Consider the following 24,103-nt stretch of genomic DNA (forward strand, 5'->3'; position numbering starts at 1 on the left):
GACTTCTTTGAGCTACAAATTGCTTTCCCCTCCATGTTCTCTTGAATCTGAGATATATGCTTCCCCTCAGCAATTCCTGTTTACTGCCTTAAGCAATTTGAAGTTTGACATGTATCTCAGGTTTGATGCATTGATTTTTTTGAGTTAATGATCTAGTTCCCAGCAGTGGCATGGCTAAACTCCCGTGCTTCCAGTGGAGAATTGAACTGTTCTAAGGACTTTATAATAGAAGCAACAAAAGAAGATATTTGAAAGGTTTCTCCTTTGCAATGAGCTTTACAAAGAACACTAAAGAACTGGGCAATCCAATTTGGAAAAAGAAGACACAGATAAAATGTGTCTTACATGGACCACGTCATGGTTCCCCCAAGAGATATCAAATTTAGCAGCAGTTGCCTTCTGGTTTTTCCAAAGGCAAAGGAGGTAGATAATGCCTTGATGACTCAAAGATAGCCTTTCCACAGCACTATTCAACAAAGATTTAGGATGATACATTTAGATTGCCACAAAGATAGTTGCTGCTTATTTCTAAGGTAAAAAGATATATGAGAAATTCACACTTGAATTTCCAAATGTTCCACTATAAGGATACTATAATATTGACATAAAATTTTATTCTAGACATTAAATATTGCAGTTCGTTATTCACCAAGAAATATTTAGACAACAAAATTCTAAGAAAAAACTGTCACCAATCACAATCAAATACTACATTTGTGCCTGTATCAGTAAGACTAAATGAAGGCTCGCATATCTGTCTTAGTGACGGGTGCTCCTTGTTGAATAAAAGTACACAGGATGCTTCACTTAGAAAATGCAATGAAATTTACCTCCCTTCCAAAAAAGCAAATTATGCTGTTGCTATTCAGAAAAGAACACAAAAAAGACATTTTTATCCATTTCTAATATATAAAAACTAGCCATTCCTCTTCTGATTTTTCTCCCCATCTTTTGGAAGTAAAAAAATCCTCTATTTTCTTTGCAATTTTGGGGATAAAACAAAGATTTTCAGTATTATAATTACATGGTTTAGATATCTGTTTGTTTGGGGTGTTTTTTTAGTTTCATTTCATGTTGAAAGATTGCTAATTACACTCAGGAAAGTGTAATACAAATCTTAAAACATGGCACAATTTCATCCAGGTTTGTTTTTGTCTATCCTGCTAATATGACTCATGAAATGTTTTATAGTATAGTGAGTATAACTTGGGATTCCTAAAGAAAAGGCAAGCTTATAGATGACTGTGCAGACCAACAATATATGTTGAAGGATTAGAATGATAGTGTCCAGAATAGGACATTTACCTTTTCATATAATTTCAAACACTCTTCTTGCAAGTGGATGCCTCTCAGCCTAACTTCATCCTTCTTCTTCCTTTCTAGTATCTCCATTTGCATTTTTTTCAAGCCTAGACCAGCAGATGAGGTTGTGCCTGCTTGATAGGGTACTGACTATTCCTTCTTACATTATAATTTCATTTTCCTTCAGGGACACTGAGCATATAATCCCATTTTAGTGGCACTGTTTGGAGGAAAACAAGACCAAAATTTTTCTTTAAAAATCATTAAGTTTATGTAGTCCCCTATTCTGTTATGAGGTGAGCAAGCACCTTGAGAAAAGTGTTTGTTTCACCAAGCAGTTATCAACTTGATGAAATACAATTACTTGCAGTCAGGGAATTAATTTTCCTTTTTATGCCCGAAGACACCACCTGAGTTGAGAGCTATGTGCTTATGTCAGGCACTTTAAATAGTTAAATAAATACATAGTTAAATAAATACATACTCTAACAAAAATGATGGAAAGAAAAATGGGCAGAGAGGTGAAATTATTTGTACAAGATTCTCTGGCTAATTAAATTTACAGCCATGCATAGAAACTAGAATTTGGAACTTGGCATGTGAGACAGTAAATATTACTATCTTCTTTCAGGCTCCTCTCACATATATTGTAGAACAAGTTCACTCACAGCAATTTTAGATATGGAGAACAACACCAAGATAAACTTTATGTTACCTCTGCAAAAGTTAACAATTCCTCCACTATCACTAATGATCTATTCACAAAAGACCACAGTTGAAATGTAATTCTTTGCTGTCACTTACATTCCATTTATCCAGTTATTTATCTTCTGCATGAGATTTCCCTTACCAAGAGCAGACAGCTTATAAGAAAGTATTTTAAATGAAAGTGATATGTATTTAAATGTAACACTTGTCTGAGAAGCAATTTACCCTTCCCTTTTTACTAGCCATAGAATTCAATAGTTCTGAAATGCTGTGCATAGTGAATGCCAACCCCACTGGGCTAAGCAATAATTGCCATTTTTTCTGTCTTAAAGATTGCAACTATTATTTATTTATAGTATAATAAACTCAAGTTGTCATTCACCCCATGACCATGCCACAAGCCACCTTTATTCCACAGTATAAAAGAAAACTGCTTAAGGGATAGGTTTCTATATGCTAATTACATGAAAGCCATTAAAGGAACCACAGTGGGCACTGTGTCAGATTTTACTGTGATTCAAATCCACACTGAAAATGCAATGCTACTCTTCATTTAACTGTCCTGGTCAAATTTCATCATTTTTCAGTGTCTTTTCAGCAGCTTCATTCCTGGTTCTTGCTTACTTGAAGAACTGGAAAAAAGTAGCACACATCCATCCCTGCAGGAGGTGATAACTCTTGGTGCTGCCACACATTTCCAGGATACACGGCAGTGGAGCAAAAGCTCTTGTTCCTCTGGGAAATAATAAAATCAACCACTTAAAATCTGTTGTTCAAAGCCATCCCTTTGCCAGCTTCATAAAACACACAAATACAAACATGCACTGGAAGAGGTAATGGAGTTTTGTCGTGTATTATCAGAGTTCTCAGCCCAGGAACATTGAGGTGATTGCTTTCTGTAAGTGTGTGCATGGGTATCCATGTGTATTTTAACATATCTATGCACAATAAAAGTAGTGAATTGCTATCTCAAGGAGAAGCTATCAGTAGAAGCCATGTATCACTGATGCCATTCTGATGAAGAACTCTTTAAGAAATCAGAACAGCAAAACAACAACAACCTCAGATTCTGTACTGGGACTGCACAGGCAACTCAAAAGCATTCTGAGGGGCTTTGGTACATTTTCTGAACTTAAGCAGTCTATATACTATGACTATTTTTTTGTTCAAATGAAGATAATTGAAAGAAGCAGGCCAAAAGTAAATTTTTAATGCTAATAGAACTTTGATTCATATCCAACAATTTATTTTTACATTTTATATGAATATATATTTTACATCTATTATTGCTTAGAACATAAGAATTTAATGTTAAATATATTAACTTTGGATGTTAAAATTTAACTATACTTATCCTAATGCTGCAAGTTATCTAAACACTGAGCTCATAATTAAGTAATGAAATACCTAAATAATCTTTAAAACTTACAACTTCTATCCTGATTTTCATCAGCACTGAGTTGAATTTCCAACTGGATCCAGAAATATCCAGTATCTTATGAGTCTACTCTACGTCTGAAGTTTAGGCACTTGGCTAAATTTTCCTAAGTAAAATTGATATTAATTTACATTGATGAAATAATCTATCTTAGGAAAATATTAATTCATCACACAGAGCATAAGACCTTTACTTAGTATTTACTTAGACACTTGTCAGGAAACACACATCTCCTGAAGTAAGCAGGTGATTTATGTAGGCTAATTAGCTTGCATAATGAAGGACAAGAAGTCCCTTTCTCCTTTAGGAAGTTTTGATGGAAAAAAGATTCTCAATGGAAAATATCCAGCTAGAAAATGTTTGGCTGACTCTCCTGGAGCAAACATGAGAAGAAGTGAAATCAGTTGCTGAACACATGGTAGGTTTCTTTAAATTTGTTCTTTCAAGCTGCATTTAAATCCCCATATCAGTGCATGGAACATTCAGCACTCCCAATTTCATCATCCACCCACTATGTTGTAACTTCTGACTGGCTTCAGATCTCCTCTCTCTGCACATTCACTGAAGACCAACTCCCTGGAAGGTTAATTCTCCTTGTAGTATTTATGTCAGAAGCCTTTGAGGAGATACTAAGAAAATGTCATTCCTTTAATCTTCAGTGCCCTCGATTCTACAAGCTGTTCAAGGTAGGGTATGAGTGGCTTTTTGCTACCTCCTTGCCATTCCTGCTCTGAAGATGTGGGAACACATAATGCGGCAGTGAAAAACACCACTGTTCTTTTCAGATGCTTTTTTAAAGACTTATAGATTATTCTGTTGTATTTGCAATTTAACTGTAGATGTATGTTCTTAAAAACACATACAAGTAATTTGCAACACTAAAGTCACACACCAAATTTGATTATTAAACTACAAATTCAAAGCATTTTATCCTTCTATAGCCTACAGGGCAATGTGACCTTCAAGAGTATGAGAACAGGAGAAAAGTTCGCTCCTTAGCATATGCACTTTCAATCACAGTAAGCAGCCTGCACATGATAATACCCCCAGTTCTGACAAATGATAAAAGGACTGATTATTCTTCTTACTCTTTCTTCTTTTCTTACTGATTTGGTAATGGTAACTATTCAAATGCCTTTGCATGCTTCATTGTCATAATTTTTAGCTTTTCCCTGTCCTCTTCTTTTGGATAAGACTGTCCTAATTATCTAGTGATGATGATACATGTTCTGAGTCTGAAAAGAGAGAGATCTGAGAGCTAAATAAATCAAGCTTCCTCTGACTATGACTATTATTGACATGGGTTGTGAATCACATATTTTGTTTCAACAACCAGCACTGGGTTTCACTTCAGGCTTTCTTTAAGGTGATCCTCCTACAATTTGAAGCAACCATGCAGCGGCCAGCAGTACACACAGTCATTTCAATTTCAGAATATGGTTTAAAATTATCCTGCCCAGACTGAATATTTTTTATTTAAAAAAACTCAAGAAGTAGTTCTTAATTGTTTGTCAAATCTATATTATTTTATTTGATTCTGCCTAGTAGCTGTGCCCAATAAAGTTATTTGATGCATCCTAGCTGGGTATTAAGGAAAGATGATTTGATTTGTATTACTTCAGGCAGGGGGTGAAGGGGAAATAAAATCGAAATTCAAAAATTTTAAATTTTCCAAATCTGCAAGATAAGCCTCAGTTCATTGATGTATATTTAGTGGCCAACAGGTCTGAAATGCAAAAACACATGTGGGAGTACTCACTTTGTTCACCCTTGGCCAATGTCCTGGATAATAACCTTTCTTAAAATAAAAATATGAGTGAAAGTGCTGTGGGGTGAATTGAACACAAAAATATCTGAGCAGGCATTTATCTTTACCTGATGGATCAAAAGGTAACCTCTGAATTACAAAGAGACTTCTGAAACAAGGGTGAAATCATATTAGAAAGATAGCTAGATAGACAGATGGATGTGTGTGTGTTTGTGTAAACAAAATGGAAATTGTAACAAGGGGAAGAGTCTCTGGACTGAAAATAAAAGCAGCAGTCAGCCTCTCAGGCTCTGGTTTGACACTGATGGCAGTCATCCCATTGCAATCTTTGCCTAGGACTGGTAGTGCAGCCTCCTCATGGTCACCAGGAGCAGCCTGCACTAGCCATGGCAGGAGGGAATCTGAGGGGAGATCTTCAAAAAAGGGTTCTTCACCCAGAGGGTGGTTGAGTACTGGAACAGGTTCCCCACGGAAGTGGTCACAGCCTGACAAGAGCCCAGGAAGTGTTTGGGCAGTGCTCTCAGCCACATGCTGTTACTCTTGGGATATCCTGTGCAGGGCCAGGAGTCCCTTGTGAGTTCTTTCCAACTCAGTATTTTTTGTACAAGTATATGTATGTAGAGAGTGCAGGGTGCAGCAAGGAGGTAACCAACATGTGGGGGCATGTGTGTTGGCATTCCTGAGATGATCCTTTGCCAACACGTGCATCACTGGACAATAGGAAGCAGCAGAAGTTCACTCAGAGCCACAACATCCAAATGTCTCACAGGAAGGGCTGTGCAGTTGGGGAATCTCCTCTCTCCTCTCAAAAAGGGAGTGTGCTGATGACACATAAGGCCTGGAATCAGGCAGGAAACATGAGTTAAATTGTGTGCATGGGCATGTAAAATATTTTGAGATTAGTTATATTTAATCTTAATGTTCAGAAAAATGCTCATAAGTTTTTTAATCTATATTAGCATTTAGTTATTATCCAGTATCATGGGCTAACTGATGCATGACTGATACCAGTCCTGCATTCACTTATTGCCAGTTAATTACATTTTGTTAATAAATCAGTAAACTGCTTTAGTTCTAATTTGGCTTTCATTGCATGACCACAGCTGCTTTCCCATGAAACACACATGAACTATTTTATTTTTTAGATTAATGATAACTAGTCTTTAAGGTTGAAATCCGTCTTTAAGGTTGTGAGGGCAAGCATTTCAATTAGGCACGGTTCAAATTAAGCTGGCTTGCATAACTTTTCACTTTGACCAAGTGAAGAAAGGTCAAAACAGAAAACAAAACTGATGAGAGACCTATAAAAGACAGGCTTTTAAGGAAAGGTTAACAAAATAAATCTAAAACAAACAAAAAAACCCACACCAGAAAAAAAAAAAAAAAAAAAAAAAAAAAAAAAAAAAAAAAAAAAAAAAAAATGAAAAAAAACAAACCACCCAGGATATGTAAAGGAAGGAGGAGAAGACTAATGGAGAAGATAATAATATTTTCAAATATATAAAAGCATCTATAAAGAAGCAGAACCACATTGAATTGCTGGTGTAGTGGGCAAATAAGAGTTTATGTAGACTACAGGAAGTACCAGATCAGAAATTAGAGCAAAAGCTCTTCTGAAAAATAAAACATTGGAATGGGTTCCTGCAGACTTTGAATACCTGGAAGAACAGGCCTCAGAACAGGAGGATGATTAGATTACCTTCTAATGTCCCATCCTTCTCCATGATTTTGTGCTACTGTATAACAACAGGTTGTATCCTAAGACACAGACTCTGAATTTAGATCCTCAAGAATGTAGAATGAGATTAGAATGAACTCACTGAAGCTATGACATATGCAGTGGGGAAGGCAGAAGACTGCAAGGTGAGGTCACACTAAGGATGATCTGAAAAGCTGTGGGCTTTCTCCCCCTGTGGCACAGAGGTCATCTCTAACTACAGGTAAAATGCAAGGCTTCCTGAATTGTAGTCACTGACTAAAACGTTAGTTTCTGCTTCTTTCCTACCTTGTTAAGCTTCTTGTTTTCCTTCTCTGTAGGTTCCCATCCCTAAGCACAAGCAGACTCAGCAGACCTAAGTGTCTACTTAATATCTCAGCAGCCCAGGCACTCTGGCTGACGTTGGTAACACAAGCCCACGTTTCTCAGCAATTTAATCAAAATAAATACACTGTGATTGGCAATGGTTGAGGCAGTAGCAAATGTTTTATTCTGCTGACTCTTCACTGAGGCAGGAACATTTTCAGTGGACAACTTGGTGCATTAAAATTATACTGCTCATCTCCTGAGGTGAGAAAAAAAAAGAAATCAGCCCAGCTTATTCATCAAGAATCCAAATATTAGACTTCTCACAGTTGTAAGCAACTGCATAGTCTTTATCTTCTGTTTACTCAATCCAAGGCTCAGTTTTGTGACCAGTGGGCACCCTATATAAACCACTTGGTGACTTTTCTTCTGTCCTGTGAAGTAGGGCTAATATCACTTTCTCTTCTGTGATCAGACTGCATGCCATGCTCTAAATGATACAGACATTATGATGTTACCATACTCTCAAACAGAAATAGAAGCAGATAGTAATAAACTGTGCTTAATATTCTATTTTTAAAGATTGAGTGGAAGATATCCCCTATTCCTATAGAGGGAATAGGTAATTTATATATTTCTTTGCCACAGAGCTTTATAATTTATGGTTGTTTCCTGAGAGAGGAAAGTTTGGGATTCATAGTTTTGCTATTCTCACTCTTAAAAAGTGGTGTTTATCTGTTAAGAAAAGGGGAAAAAAAAAGCTTATTTGACTCCTCCATATCTCACCATTATATCTATCTTCCCTCCATCTTGGAAATTCTTTATTTCCCCTTCCAGACTCAAATTATTATTTCAACTTTAGCATTTGTTTTTTGTTGCTCTCTGTACTGGAGCCTGAGCTTTCTCTTTCTATGCATGTTTGCTACTGTGTTTTTCTGTCTCTCCCTCACCGGGTTTTTCATCACCATCTTTACTTTCCTGCAACTTTCTTTCCTCAATCTTCTTTACCCTTCTGTCCAGTAGAAAATTCTTCTGAGACTGAAAGTGATGGGGATTCGCTGATTTCAATGTAGATGTTCAAAACTAGAACGGGACAGAGAAGACACAGATCTGTTTCAACAGAGGTCTTTTTGAGTACAAGGTGAAAGCACAGGCAGGGTAGGCACAAACTTAGAGCAAATGTATAGCTAATAGTTAAACCTCTAATCACATCTAAACTGTGGTGGGTTTTTTTTGTTTGGTTGGTTGTTTGTGGTTTTGTTTGTTTGCTTGGGGTTTTTTTTTTTTTGTTGTTTTTTTGTGGGGTTTTTTTGTTTGGTTGGTTTGGTTTGGTTTGGGTTGGGTTTTTTGTTTTTGTTTTTGTTTTGTTTGTTTGTTTGTTTGTTTTGGGGTTTGGTTTGGTTTGTGTTTTTTTGTTTTGTTTTGTTTTTTGAGTCAGGGTAGATTTCCTTAGGGTAACAACATGATTCTGCCTAATTTAACAATACATCTCCAGCTCAGAATATTTGATCTTTGAAACATTTCAAATAAAAGCAAAGGATTTGCTCTTTAACTGAACAATACAGAAAAAAAGAGATAATTTCCTATAATGCTACTGCTTTGTCATGCTTCTTTTCTATAGGATTGAAACATTGCAATGGATATATCTCTGAATTCATTCAAATCCCTATCTAGGTAGGATATTTGCAGGCAAATGGTTATAAGTTATTCAACTGAATGGTTTAAAGATAAATATCTAATAACTGTAGCAATACTTGTCCAGCCTGTGTGAAACGCCATTTACCGTGGGTTATTTGTGTCCCTGATATGGGATTATTTATCTAAACAGAGATGTCAAGACCAAGTTATAGCAGTGCATGACTCTCATACTCCAAAACTCAGATGGGTAAAGGCAACTTCAGATTTCCATTACATAATAAAGGACCTGACTAATTTCAACAGGTCCATGCAATGTGCACTCATCCACTTATGCTATGTCTGTCAGTGACATTATCTTTCTAAGGGTAATAGTACTGGTGGCCACCAGTCACTAGTGATTCATTTTTCCCATCTCACTAGATGTAGTTTGTATTTTATAGCTGTTCTCTGTCACCTACAATAAATTATTTCCTTTCTCCACTACTGACTTAGGATTGTTGGATGTGTTCAGGTCTAATTTCATTAATGCATATCTCGTGCTGGCATGTAGGAAGAAAGAGGTCTAATAATATTAGCTAAAAACTTACATCGGATTCTCTTTGCTAATGCTGTCTGGCATCTGTGAAGGCAAATCCAGCTGACATCCACAATGTTAATCTTATTAATTTTTTTCAAAATGTATCTGAGAAGGAAATGTACATTGCAGAGTTATTGCCTTTTTTTTGTATAAAAAAAGCAACAATCATTTTGATCCCTGTCTGATTAGATAAAAAATTCCAATTTTCTACTTGCTTTTTATTGCACAGGAAATTTCTAGCATTTATACTCACATACTGAGAATCAATTTATTGATAAGCATACAAATAGTAAGTAAGGTCCACAAGCTTTTTTTCACAAAAGATTTCTTTGATGGGAGCAGGAAGGAAAGAGAAGGTGAAAAGCTATCTTATCACCAGCATGCAAGCTATAGATCCCAGGGGCTGCCACTGAAATGTTGACTTAATGACCAAACCAACTGCACTCCACAAAAAAACCAAATTTACAGCATTGCCATGTTTCTAAATCCAGATTCCTATTACTTCTGCTAGCTATGCTTGAAAATAGCCTCAAGTCAGTCTGTAGAATGGAAGGATTTTTTTTGTCTTAGACTAATCTCAGTCTCTTGGTGAGCTAGGTAGACTCTTTGGCTTTAAAATGTGTATCCCACAAGTATATCACAGACATGGCTCTCAACACTTCCTTATGTAGCCTGATACTCAATCATGGACAAGAAATTTCTGAAGCAGGGCCAGCGGATGGGATGTGCTCGCTTTCATCTGGTATTTGCCCTTTGAGAGCCTTCTCTATTTCCTTGGGGATAAGTACAAAGAGTAAAACAACTTCTGCATTGCAGTACTTTGAAAGCTTTTTCTTTTTGTAGAAGATTCCAGAAAGAAAAGTAGAAAGGTATCTAATTATATTTTAAACAGCCAATGATGTATTTTTCTGTACTCTACTTTAGTTGTGTGCACTTTCATTCTTCAAATATGAAAAAAAAAATCACCTTGAATGTGTACAGCTATTCAGGTACCTTCCATAATGGATTTTCAGTTTTATTATTATTGAAGGTCATACAAGAGTTTTGCTTTACCCAGTTGGCTTCTCAAATATTGAAGGTTAGAATTTTCGCATCTAAGAAGTTCAAGAACAGCACACCAGGACCAAAGAATACTCTAGTCTCATTAATTAATCAAGTCATGTCACAGCAAATCTTGTTAATCCATCCTCAGAGGAAACTCAAGTGATGTTTCAATTCTCTATGCAAGAATAGACAGAATAGTGAATAGTGATAGTGTTATACAATAACAAAGAGATGGGCAGCATATGAAGATATCAGAAGCTGAACTATTTTCCCTCCCAACACCAACTAAAAGATTTTTTTTTAATGTTATTTTTTTCAGATTACATTATTTAATGAACATAGCAGGATTATATTTTCATGCTAAATATTGTAAGGTGTTAATAAATTTTGAAAATCACATTACTGTATAAAACCAGACTATTTTGACATCTTTTATCGATTTGAGACACAACAGAAAAATGCAGGTGTTCATAGTGTTCTAGGAGAGCAATAATGTCTGGGTATACAATAATAGCTGTTGCATTTCTTTTTCTTGACTAGTACCAGCATTTACTCTCTACTCCTAAAATAAAGCAAATTGCTTACTCCAATTATCAGGCTTACAGGGAAGTAGTTTATCTTTTTTACAGGATAACCAAACATGTAAAGTCTAAGATTTACAAACAATACTCTTCGTTTAGTCTGATTGAGTATCTGGCCTTTGTCTTGAGAGTTAATGAACACCCCTTACCCTAATACCACCGAAAGCCTGAGCTGCAAATAACTGTTCACACATAAAAAGTCTCTCAGAGGTCAGGGGATCATTCTGATACTTTATGTTCAACACATTTGAATAAATAGCTGAGCTTAGATCAGTGACTCCTACAAAATTGATGTTTGCATGTAGATTACATATGCTTCCTATATGAAAAGAAAGTAGGAATACTCCACAGTTAACCATCTAGAGCTTAAGTAGAGTACAGCTGTGGCAACAGTTCTCCAGCTGCATCAATTCATAGGAAAAGGTTTTATTTTTTTTTTTCTAGCAAAGCTGGCTGTTAAGAGTTAAAGATAAAGAAATACATTTATTTGGATTTTTAAACCAAGAAAATCGTTGTAGAGTTCTCAAAACTGTTGCCCTGCTTACATCTCAAGGTCTCTGTCCAGATGTAGATGTTCTTTCCCAACTTTGCCTAAGGCCCATTTGATAGCTCTGACAATTACATGTGAAATTACCCCTCAGATGGAAGAACTATGCATCTGCAGCATGGGTCTGATCCAAAGATCTGTGAAAGCAATGGAAAAACTCCAAGTGGTGCAATCACTTGTGGATCAGATCCCTGAATTGTTAGTGATGAAGCACTGTATGAAATGTCAGCCCCAATTAACCTATGGCAAAATTCCCACTCTGTAGGGTCAGGATTGCGACTGTAAATTTTTTTTCAGTTGTATATACTCAATTGATTCCAGTTACTTTCCAGCTTAACACATCTAAAAAAGTGAAGCTTTTTTTTCAGAATTAGTCAACCTTTTTCCATTAATCCCAAGGTTTCTACAAGTGCTGTTGTATAAAATGATTTCCTCTTTCTTTTTAATTTTAGTTACTTTTTCCTCTTCCTAAGGAACAAGAGTCAATATTAAATGTGGACATATTTGCAATTATGTTCTCTTTTCTTAAGTTTACATCTCTTTTTTGATTTAAGTTGCAGTACTATTCATGCAACTAAATTATGTATTCATAATTTGAGCTCCAGAATTTCCAACCACAGATTTTTAATATAATGTGAATTTTTATACCACAAGGATGTACACACTACTCAGAGATCAGGAAAGTACACTTTGGGATTTATAGCAGTGTCTTGTACCATTCCAGATGAAGGATCCTATGGGCCAGGTCTTCAGATGGTGTCTGGAGAAATGACTTCAGAGATTTCAGTCAGTTCATGAAACAAGGATTTTTTCTACCTGTTCTCATACAATGCTTTATGGGCTCTGTATGGAATTAAAACACAGAGAAAAAGTAATCAATAACTATCAAAGTGAATACATATGAAAAGATTTTGATGCTTTGTGTTTAGTCAAGTAAGCTGAATGTACTGCAGATATTCCCACTTCTGATCTATACTTAGCACATTATTAACACTTAAGTGCCCTACCTGCTCCTGTTTAGGATAAAATCTCTGTCATGACTAGCTACCTAGCTTACCCAGGCATTCCATGTTGACATAATTTTTTTTTTTTAGTTACTTTATTCCTAAGTATCCATTAACAGGTTCAGAATTTAAAGTAGAGTTCCTTCTCAGGTTCAGTGACTGCCTAATCTTCCTCTGCTAGGTTATGACACTTGCAGTCCCCATGAAAGCCTCACTCTGGAGATTTCACACAGAACCCTTGAGAACTGGAGCCTGCAAAGATCTGGGCTGTGGCTGTAGCTGTGGCTGGAATACTTCCCATGTGACTAAACTTAAGCAAATCAGGATGAGCTGATGCCAGACTGAAGAATGTTCTCCCTGTGATCACCCTCCTGACTATATTTTAATATGATGCACATATTTCCTTTTTACAGATAGCCATGCCACCACTCTCCAGCATCTTCTCTCTTAATTGCAGTGAAGTAAACAGGCCTGAAATTACTACTAATCTTTTCATCAACAACTTTTCTGCATCAGTGGATTGACTATAATAATTTTTGTACTGCACTTGCATGCCAGCTTCCAAAGACTTCCTATAAACCTGCCCTCAGACTCAGATATATTTCTTCCTGCAGATGCTTGAAGAGAGCTGGGAGAGAGACCATTTCACCTGAATTTACAGTTGAGGAGCCTGCATGATAGATTTGCTTTTCATCCAATCCTCACTGCCTTCAACCAAACTCTTTCCTACCTCTCAACTTATTTCTAAAAGCTCAGTCCACACATAAAATTCACAAAGTCTCTTTTTTAATAGACTAAAATAAAAATAAAAAAGAGCCCCAAACTATGGATGACAGGACAGTGTTATAGCCTGCACCACGTTATATACACTTATCTTGCTTTCAAATTTCCCAATTCCTGTTTTCTATTCTAAAATTTTGAGAAAACATCCAATATCGAAAGCTATAAGACAGCTTTACAATGTCATTTATCATCAGCGACATACAGGAATGGTCTTTGAAATCCTCTTAAGTACCACTTGTCCATGGCATTTAGTTTGTAGACACCCAGCACAGGCTTGTATAGGTTTATGAAATCATGACTAGAAGTGCATCCCTTATCAGTTAATATTTTTAAGATAGGTGTAATGTTCCCCTCTTACACATTAGTATTATGAAGATTGTAGAATGAGCATTTAAACCATGATATAGAACATTAAAAATTGAGGAACCGTAAAGTCCTTATAATACAAACAATGTAATATATTTGACAGATTTTCAGTACTTATTTTAAAAATATCTCTCATCCCTACAAGCAGCAAGATTGGATGGAAATTCAGGAGTATCAGTGAACTCTATTTTTGGAAAATGGTTAGTTAGAGGGTTGAAGAAATATGTAGATAAATATACAAGAATGAATATTAGAGTACCCAAGCCCTTGCAAACCAATCATCACATAGTACTATCTTAATTTAGTAACATCTGAAAAGAAATCTAATATTACACAGAAAAAAAAAAAAAAAAAGAAATTCATTGAGGAAATGGTAGCTCATCACAACACTTCTCACATTTGGATTTACTTTTCTTCCTTTGCACATAGCTGTTGCATTTATGTACTCGTGCTAACTATAAACTACAAAAACAGGAAAACATAAAGAAGTTATTTCCACATCATTTACAGTCTGCTGGTTTATTGATTTCCTCTACATCCTGTACATCTCACATGTCACTTGAACCATTTGTTTTAGATTTTAAAAGAAAAGCTTTCCAAACAAATTAACTTTACTAAGGCTTTAACATGTCATTGGCTAGTCAGTATTATATTAATCTCTGTAATGCTAATTACAGAGGGATGTGGGGCCAGATCTTGATTGCCCTAGTCACACAATCAGTTACACTGATTTTAATGACACTGTTAACATCTAGAAAGATCTGGTTTCTTACAGCTGTCAGCATGCTTTCCCAAATTAAAGTCTTGTAATCCTTCCATGTTTATAAAAGCAGAGATTTTATAATCTGCAGTCACAATATTTAGCTTATGCCCTTCTTTCACCAAGCCAGGCATTTTGAGAGAATCATAAATTTCTTATTATGAACATTTTAAGTGTTAGTAGTTCAATCAGAGTATTCTAGAAAAACAACAGGTATTTTTCTTGTCTGAGCAAGCTCACATCTGAAGAGTTGTATACTTTTAATCAGATTTTATTTTTGCATGTGTCAAATTAGTCATTTCATCAGCAGTTACACAGCAGACCACTGTCAGGTGCACATGCCAGGAAATCACAGAGTGCTTTCTATTTGGTGACTTGCCTTGCAGGCTTGCTGTGTTCATCCCTCCTGGTGCTGTACATAAATATACAACTTGGGGTTTAATTTAATCTTCACCCTTTACTCCATGCAGAACTAACTACTCTGAGAGAGCCTGAAATAGAAGAGAGCTGTCACTGCCCCAAACCAGGAAAAAATTATTGGGATTAATGAAAAATTGTATGCTTAGTATGCCTGTGGATCAGCATATTTTGTCCACTGCAGAAAATAGAGACTCAGCCGTGTCTCCTCCTTTCCACTCTTTGCCTGATATGGGGATAAAAAGAGAATATCACAATGCAAATTGTGTGTGTAAAAATTGTTATACTTCCAGTTTCTAATGCCACAATGAAACAGCAGCTTCAACTCTGAGTTCTAAAACCTCAAACCCCTAAGTGTGCATCAAATAGAAATATTGTTCAAACTGCTGTGAGGCAGAATTAGAACCTCTCATTACAAGCTTCTTGTGAAATGCAATGAACAGGTGCACCCACGTGCCCTATAGCAGGATTTCCAAAAGAAGCAAAATTAAAACATCTTTTTCTTGGTTTAAGTGTTAACTACCTTTTGTACTTGATATGATTTCACCCAGCTTTCTCTCTGCTCAAAAGGAAATCTGGTACGTTTTGAAAATAAAAAGTGCCATTACTTCAAAATATTTGTCTCACTGAGTATAACTGGAATAAAAATGACCCTTTAACAATATTAGAAGCATCACTGTCAAAATATGTTAAAAAATGCTCTCAAAAAGACATTTGTGGAGTTCATAATAAATATGAGAATAAAAGTAATAACATTAGATATGCAGGAAAACATTTTAGAACAATATATTTAGCATTTATCACCCACACTGTTATTATAATACTATTACCTCTACATTATACACAGAGAAAGGTCAGAATATGTGCTTTCATTCTTCTTAAAAGACCATATGTATTGCAGAAAAATGGTTTTTCAAAAATACTTTTAAAGTTTAAAGTAAAGGAGAAATGTCACAAGGAAACAGTCCCAAATGCCAGTACTCATTGCAGCAAGATTTGCTGAACTTAATTACCTAAAATTCAGTGCTAGTTTGCAGAAAGATGTGTTGTATTGGAACACAGTTAATTAGCAGAGAAAAGCTCAAGGGTCTTCACACCAATTTATATCACATGGGTAATGAAAAACACAGGAATAAAAGATTTCTTGGGTCACTGTCTACACTCCTGTGCAATCACAGACAATTAAATAATATAATCTTAACCTGAATTACAGTGAGGACCTCCTTTCAATTTATTAGTAAGTCACTGACACTTTCTCTTCAAATATGATTTTCCAGGTGTATTTGCACCCTTTCAATCTTCTGAGGGGTCTCTACATTCACTGAGTAACTTTAGCCATGGCCCATTTATATACATTTACTTTTAAGACAGTGCTGCCCTTTAATTTTCAAAAGCTCTTTTCTTTCTAGTGCTTTTCCCTCAGCACACAGGAATAAGTCATATCCACTCTCAGTTTTTTGTTTTCTGTGATAAACAAGCAAGGTTCTTTTAAATCTGTCCCAAGGGATGGACATTCCATTCTCCTCTCATTTTAGTGGAGACTTTCTTCATCAGTTCTAGTCAGAAACTGTTATCTCTTGAAGGGAGGCAGATGGAATTTTAAGTAATCTTACAGAGATATGCTCAGTGCTTTGTACAACTGAGTCAAAACTCTCCCTTCTCTGCAGAAATGCTTCTCCAAAATGCCTATGCACTGTATTCACCATTAGGATGTCATATCACAAGGATAACTGGAAAATATTCAAATATTGACTACCAAGAATTACAGTTTCCTTTCTCCTCTATTTCAACCCTGTAAAGTGCTATGGTATAACAGATGTTCTTCTCATTAGTCCCTGAATGGATGACAGTACGTTGAAAGATTACTTTTTTCCCATTTTTATCACTTCATTTCTCAAAAATCTCCTCATTGCAATATTCCAGTTCTACCTTTATGTTTGCAATAGTTTTCAGTTTTTGCCATGAGCAAATTTTATTAGTTCACATGTGCCTTATTTTCAGTCTGAGAGTACTATCCTTGGCTTGTGAGAGATTTAAAGATTTTAATTCTTTACTATATCCATGTTTTTATGTGCTGTTTCTCTCTTTGCAGAATAATTTACCTATTACTTTTTTTGTTGTTGTTGTTGTTGTTGTTTTGTTCATCACAACATACACAACTGAAAAAAGTTTTAATTTAGTTCTGAGTCATAAAGCTGTTTCCATTTCATTGCAAGGTGCCCTTTTTCTCCTTCTCCTGAGTTTACTGTAATTTTATAAATAACCTTTTCCTATTTCTTTAACTTTCATTGAAAAAGGTAACCCAACATAATTGCATTGTTTCCAACTTTAAAAAAACTGACAGACTATATCAGCAGTTTGATGAGGGTCACCATATGCATCTATTTATGCTATAACAGTTCTGAAGACTCAATTAACCCTTGAGTTCACAAGAACACATCCTTCAAGTAGGAAACTATGCAACCCCTCTAAGACAAGGACAGAAAGGGTCTGTGACAGAAGGAACTGGTCATCAAAATGGAAATTATCTAGGTAAACATGCTATCATGATTTGATGACCTGTTGTGATGATAAGCTGTGAACAACTCCCCTTTGAAGCTAAAAGCATCAGAATATGGAACTCCTAACTGAGATTTGCCAAGGGTTTTGCAGGTTTTTCATGCATTTCCAAGCAAAGAAACTAGAGCTGTCTTTCTCCTTTAAAAGGATCACTTATGATCACCTGGGACCACTTATTTTTTTTTTAAATTGTCCAAGTTAGCAACAGGAAATGAAGGTGAAAATCTGCAGTGAGCAGAAGTACATGCACGTGCTGTATGTACTGGAAGGTGCTGCTCTCATGCCAAGGCTCAAGAGGCCAGCCAGGATCAGGCTACAATGCAGCTTTGCTCACACACAGAAGTTTTGATCAAAACATGAATACAGCAATGCAAATCACACAGCTCAGCAAGGACTACAGAGCTGTACACCAGTATCTTAATGTGACAGACATCACTTGTATGGGCTTCAATTTGTCTGGAACTGAAAGATTAGGTTTGGGAAACTTTGAAGCTTCCCTTGACTTAGAGTTCTATCCTATTTATTAGGCAATAGGAATGCATTTTACAATTCCTGGAAAAGGTGTATGCATCTGCACAGGTCCTTCCTAATGTATTTTCCACCTCATCTGAAAGTTTACTTCTTTGCAGATGAGATTATTGCTCCATGTGTGAGTCTTTCATGTGAGCATCTTTTTCCAGAGGTTAGTTTCTGACTTCTTCAAAAACTGTGGAACATAACCAAGTTCTCTTGACCTGTCAATAAGGAAGGTTTAATCAGTAATGTGGAATGTCTAACGCATTTGCTTTACTAACATTGAAATTCCTGTTCCAGCTCAGGGTTAAAATTCACCTGCTGCATTGAGAGTCGAGCTTTTCAGCCAATTTATATCTAAGTGTACATGGTAGTCATCCTGCCCAAATGGTTTAACCTGTCCCTGTATTCTGGAAATTCCTGCTGTTTCTCTCCTCCTGTTCCCAAATTAAGCCTTCAAAATAACCTCTTCATTCCACTTTCTCCTTCCCTAAAACTTTTGAGGGGCATCAAGGGGAAAGGTTGCAATTTATAACTGGAATTCAGGCAGTGTGCTTTGGCAAACAACCCTTCCAGAGAGCTACAGAATCCATGATGTTTCAGTATGGGATAGATCCTGGTGTAATAATGGTTCAGTAGCAGTGTGCATGTGTTCATGCTCTACTGCCTCTTGATGGACAGGATGAGGCATGGGAGACAGCAGAAAGCATTTCAGTGAGAAATTCTCCTGTCATGGGTAGTCCTCCTGTGCAGATTAAACAAATTTCTATTCCAGGTAGAGAGGATTCCTGCGCCACTCTGCACTGCCTCTTTGCATATCTTCTAGCCAGGTCATGGACAGCAGCATGGCTTCAGTAGCCACAGAAATCATAGTCTAGCAAACTTCCACAGCACCCTTTACACCCCTTCCTAGTGGGGCCTTGGCCCTTGGCCCCATAATTTTATTTATTTCTGTGAAGAAATGTACCACGCCCTGCACATCACCAAGATATCAGAAGACACCAGTTCCCATTTTACATGCTGTTTCTTTCATAGTCTTTATTTCAGCCACTGATATGTTCCCAATGTATCAGTAGAAATTATTACTCAACTTGGCAATGACTATTTTGGCTTGAAAAAAGGGTCTTGAAAAGAGCAGTGTGATGTTCTGATTTAAGGGCCCTGTTAGCAACATTGGCATGAGTAATAGAAAAATCATCTTCTTTAAAGAACTATATCTCTTCTGTACTCCACTGGAAAGGCTAAACATTAAAGGAAAAGAATATGTCAGAACAAATAGACAACTCTTTTGGAGATTTGTTATGCTACATATGTTAATGGAATATATAAATTCCATAAATAGACATTAATGTTGATTTGTTATATCTGACATGTTTGTAACTGGAATAAGGATAAAGAAATAAGAAGAATAAGAATAAAGAAAACAACAAATAATTTAATTCTTGTAAATTTTGCAGATACTTTCTTCACTTCCTGAAGTCTTTTGTCACTTTCCTTAACCGGAAGCAGTATATGTAATGTAGGTTGCACATATTATTTGATATCAACTGCATTCTTCAAACAAAACTGACACAAGAGGAACACTACTAACTTTTCTCCTGACCCAGAAGACAAAATGTGTAATTCATCTTCTTTATTGCCAACATTTGGTTGTTTGGGTTTTTTTTTTTCCTTAGTACAAAATTCTTGTAACATATAAAAATTCTCAAAAATCAGAGAAGAAACCTACTCTGCTGAAACAACCTTAACATAGCAATTGTTTTTACATCTTCTCTCTTTATTATTACCAGTTTTTTGGCTCACACTGTTGTCTCTCTTTCTCTAGTTTCTTCATTAATTCTCTCTTTCTCCTGTTAATCTTTGAGGGTAGAGCCTGAGGGCAGAGGAGACATGGATCAGACTGAGAACACCATGGCCTTGTACTTGCAGCCTGTTGTGTCAAAGTCATGGAGCTCTTTGCAGAGAGTTCATTCACTTCTGTACCATTTCTTTCACTTCTATTGTACCAGTTATGTTCAAGTTATGCAAGAATAAATCCTCTGCTTGCTCCTTTGTTACTGTCCCACCTCTTTGTTAATTTATTCCTTCCACTGTGAGCAGCCTTAGAAGACGGATACACACCCAAAAGCCTGTTCTGATGAATACTGATCTAGCATACTCTTTTTTTTTTTTGCCACAGAAGACTAACTACACTATATTTTTTGGTTTTTGAGAAAGGTGCATGCAAAACCTTGCAAGATATAACATGCAACAGGTTAATAAGGCTCTGAATTTTTAAAAATTGCATACCATAGAAAGCAAAATAAATGAAGGCTTTCAGTATTCAGGAAGACTTCTCAGTTCAGCACTAAACTGTATCTATTGTTTACCAGTTATCACAATCTTTTCTTCAGAGTTCTGCAGCATAGAAGTAATGTCCGTGGGTGAGACAACAGTGAATATACTGCACAGCTTGTGACTTCAGTAATTTCATAATGATGGCAAGATTAGGGAAGTAGTTCTTTTGACATCTGTAGCACTGAAAGCTTCCAAATAGCACAGCATATTCTCTTTTTTATTTGGCTTTTGGTTGGATGGTTGGTTGGTTTTATTGAGTATTTTTGTTTATTTGTTTTGTTTTTTCTCTTATTCAAACAACCTGGAAACTTCTGCAAACAGAAGCAGAAGCATAGCAGAAGCAAGGCATTCATATATAGATAAAAAGATAAAACCAGTTTCCCTCCTAAGCTTATATCCAGCAGGCTTTTTTTTTTTTTTTTTTTTTTTTTTTTTTTTTTTTTTTTTTTTTTTTTTTTTTTTTTTTTTCTCCCGCTGGAGGAACCAATGGGGATTGAGATGGGAGGAACAGGTGAAAAATGCAACACTTTTTCCTATGAATATAAGAGTTATCAGATGGAGACTGTATTCACATCAATCTCTTGCAGTAAGAAGGAATGAGCAGAAGCGTTCTTCTGTGCACAAAATTCTGGATGAAAAGACTTACTTTTTTACACCATCACTCTTCTTCCCATATAGACTGTATTTTTAAGAGGGTTTGCAGAAAATGTCTGCACTGTTTGAAAGAGCACGGTCAATTTTAGTCTAATTTAGTGATACTTGATCTGTTTTCTTCTAATCTTTTACAAATAGCTGTTAGAACAGTAATTTTTAAAAAGCAATAATACAGGAATAATTGAGTTTAAGCACATTCTGGGACCATGCATTGAGAACGCCTTGCTCCCCACTCTGCCCTGAACATTCCTCCCATGCTCCATGGAAGTCAACTCTCAGATTAGGCATAACTCAGTTTTAGTAATTTTATTGATTCTCATATCAGAATCTTTCGAAATCAGTCCTCTCCTGTTTCATAACAAAGTCTTTTACACTGTAAAATTATATTAAATTTCGTAAAAAAATCTTTACCTCTCTTCCTGAATTTTTTTTAGGAGAAATGGAAACAGCTGGATTTCTGTCTGGTTTTGGCTTCTTTCTTCTACCTGTTATTTCATTCTTGCATCGTGTAACTCTGTGCCAAGGTAAGGACGAAACATATTCTGTATGTTCTCACATGCTATTCCCTTCAGCTTTCTTGTGCACTCAGAATGTGTAGTACAATCCATGATAATACCACAAATTTTCATCTGTGTGTAGTTTCCTCTTATTTAAGGTGTGACTGACCCATGCTAGGGATTTGTGTAGGAGTGCCATGCTAATCCAGGCTTTCAAACAACTAGAGACAGTGTTGTTTAGAGCTATGGTTTTTCAGAGAGTTTTCAATCCACAGAAAAGCATATTTTCTCATGCCAATTTGAACATATTTCTCACTTAAGAATTCTCACTGAAGGGAAAAATGCAACATTGATTGCATTTTCTCAAATAAATTACTAAATGTGTGATAAAAAATCCAAATGAAATAATGTAGTCTTTTGTAACCCCCTACACATCTTTTCTTGACAAATATTTTTCTCACACTCCTCCCTATCGCCCAGGAAAAGTAAGCGTTTCATAGCCAATGTATAAAATGCTCACAGTTTCACTTTTATGTATGATTTAATTTTGTATATCAGCTATATCCCAGCCAATGACAACCTGGTTTAGACATCAAAATTTTGTCCTCAAAATAACTCATTCTGTACTTTGTATAATAATCACTAAAACAAGTGTCACAGATGTTCCTTACTTCAAGGAGAATTTTTTAAATTTTTTTAAAAAATTCTCTAAGTTTTTCAGGGAGTTGGAAACAATATATAAAGCTATTACCATCTGGACACCTTATACATAATCCATGGATGCATGATTTTAGCAGGGCTGTTTCTAAGTAATTACATTGTTTCTGCCAATGGGAAAAAGAAACAAGAGAAAAAAATTAACAACATAAGGGCTGTACCAGAGAATAATTTATTGTCAAAGTAAGCCTCCATAAAATTTAGAAAGAAATTTCATTTAACAGTGACTTGAATGTGAGGGAACCAAGGTTCAGTCTCAATATTTTCCACTGTCTTTTGTAGAAAGCTCAGAGGTGATATGTCTTGACCTTCCCCTCTCACCTCAGTGTTGTGAGAATAAATACCTCAAAGACTGTGAGGCACTCAGGTACTACACAGAGAATTAAATTTAAGAGCATTGAGAAAGTATTCTTTACAGGACAAAAAATAAGAACTGCAAATCACTGCAATGCACAGATCCTCAGCAGTGTTATTTTTTTTCAGCAAAGAATTATTTGAGTTGAAGGGATACTTGCGAAATACATACAAACTGGGAAAGAAAACACATTGCCCTTGAAGACCTACTCTTTGTCCTGCACTTTGGATTCAGTATCTGAGTGCAGATGCTTCTGGACTCAAACTTTCTGGACACAAACACTTTGAGTAGTGTCAGTGGGCTAAAAATTCAGTGAAGCCTCCTGTGAAAACAGGTTTTTCATACTCTGTCATTACTTTGCAAATTAGGCATTATTTCTCACTAAAAACTATCTGCCAACGAGATATTCAAGATTACTATTAGGACCAGCTTATTTCTGTACTATTCATACATGAAATGTCGTGTAGTTTTAATATCCAAACTCCAGATCCTAGATGGCATAATAAAAATGTTCTTATTGTATAAATATAAAACTGCATATAACTTTCTTACCAAATGAAATACATAGATTGTTTAAAAACAACTTCAGTGTTGAAATTCTAGTATCAGTTTGGAGCAGATGTCACCATCTGGCTGCCTTCACAAGACTCTCTATGAGACCATTTAAGTCTCCTGACTGGCTTCTACACAGAAAGTAATTAGAGTGAAGCACAAGGGATAGGATCCAACTGTGTTAAAATTAAGGTGTTTTCCTTCATTAAACTGAGAAAAGATGATAAAAAAGGATGAACAAATGAGCAGACAATTTCAGTTTGAGGAACATTTCATTTTCTTCCTCTTCACTAAACATCCAAAAAAAAAAAAAATTCTTTCCTTTGGTAAGTATTTATAGCTTTTCCTTTATTCTCTTTTTAATGCAGTATTAAAACCTTTCATTCTACCCTCGATTTTTTTACTCTATTATATTGTCAGGTGAGGTAATATCTCTTCCTATTTATTTATTTATTCAGTTATTTATTTATTAGCTAAGATTTCCTAATATATAGATCAGCTTATTTTCCACTTTCTTGATTATTTGGAGTGTGCTGCTACATGGTAAGTATTGTAAAATGACAACATAGTAAGGCACAATAATCTAATTTTTAAGCTGATATAAAGAGCCTAAATCCAAAAAGAAAATTACAAAATGGCAGTTAAAATTGTAAATATGTTTGTTTTGAAAAGCCAAAGGTCTCTTCAATTTTTCAATGAAGAAAGAAAAATTGAATTGTAATTTTAAAATAAATTAATTTAAATCTTAGAATGTTGATAACATCTCTATGACCATCTCTATGTATTCCATAAAAAAGTTCTCTGCTGGATTTTATGACCTGAGAGTACAGTACACAGGTACAGATGAAATTACACACAGATACATTTAGAGACCCACTCACACATACATACACAAAGGTACTTATTTTCTTAAATATGTGGTTTGGGTTTTTTAATACAAGTATCTGAGTAACGTTACATACT

The 24,103-nt window shown here is 35.7% G+C and overlaps 1 long non-coding RNA gene across 1 annotated transcript in view; it reads right to left on the reverse strand.

Moving 5' to 3' along the window:
- The window catches only part of LOC136365620 (uncharacterized), a 449,115-nt gene extending 442,469 nt beyond the window's left edge, over positions 1 to 6,646 (reverse strand). Inside the window, exon 1 of the long non-coding RNA XR_010744380.1 lies at positions 6,585 to 6,646. This is a non-coding gene — a long non-coding RNA (uncharacterized lncRNA). The remainder of the gene's footprint in view (positions 1 to 6,584) is intronic.
- Between the last annotated feature and the right edge of the window lie 17,457 nt (positions 6,647 to 24,103).

The sequence above is a fragment of the Sylvia atricapilla genome, chromosome 1 (assembly GCF_009819655.1).
Source record: "Sylvia atricapilla isolate bSylAtr1 chromosome 1, bSylAtr1.pri, whole genome shotgun sequence".
Classification (NCBI taxonomy): domain Eukaryota; kingdom Metazoa; phylum Chordata; class Aves; order Passeriformes; family Sylviidae; genus Sylvia; species Sylvia atricapilla.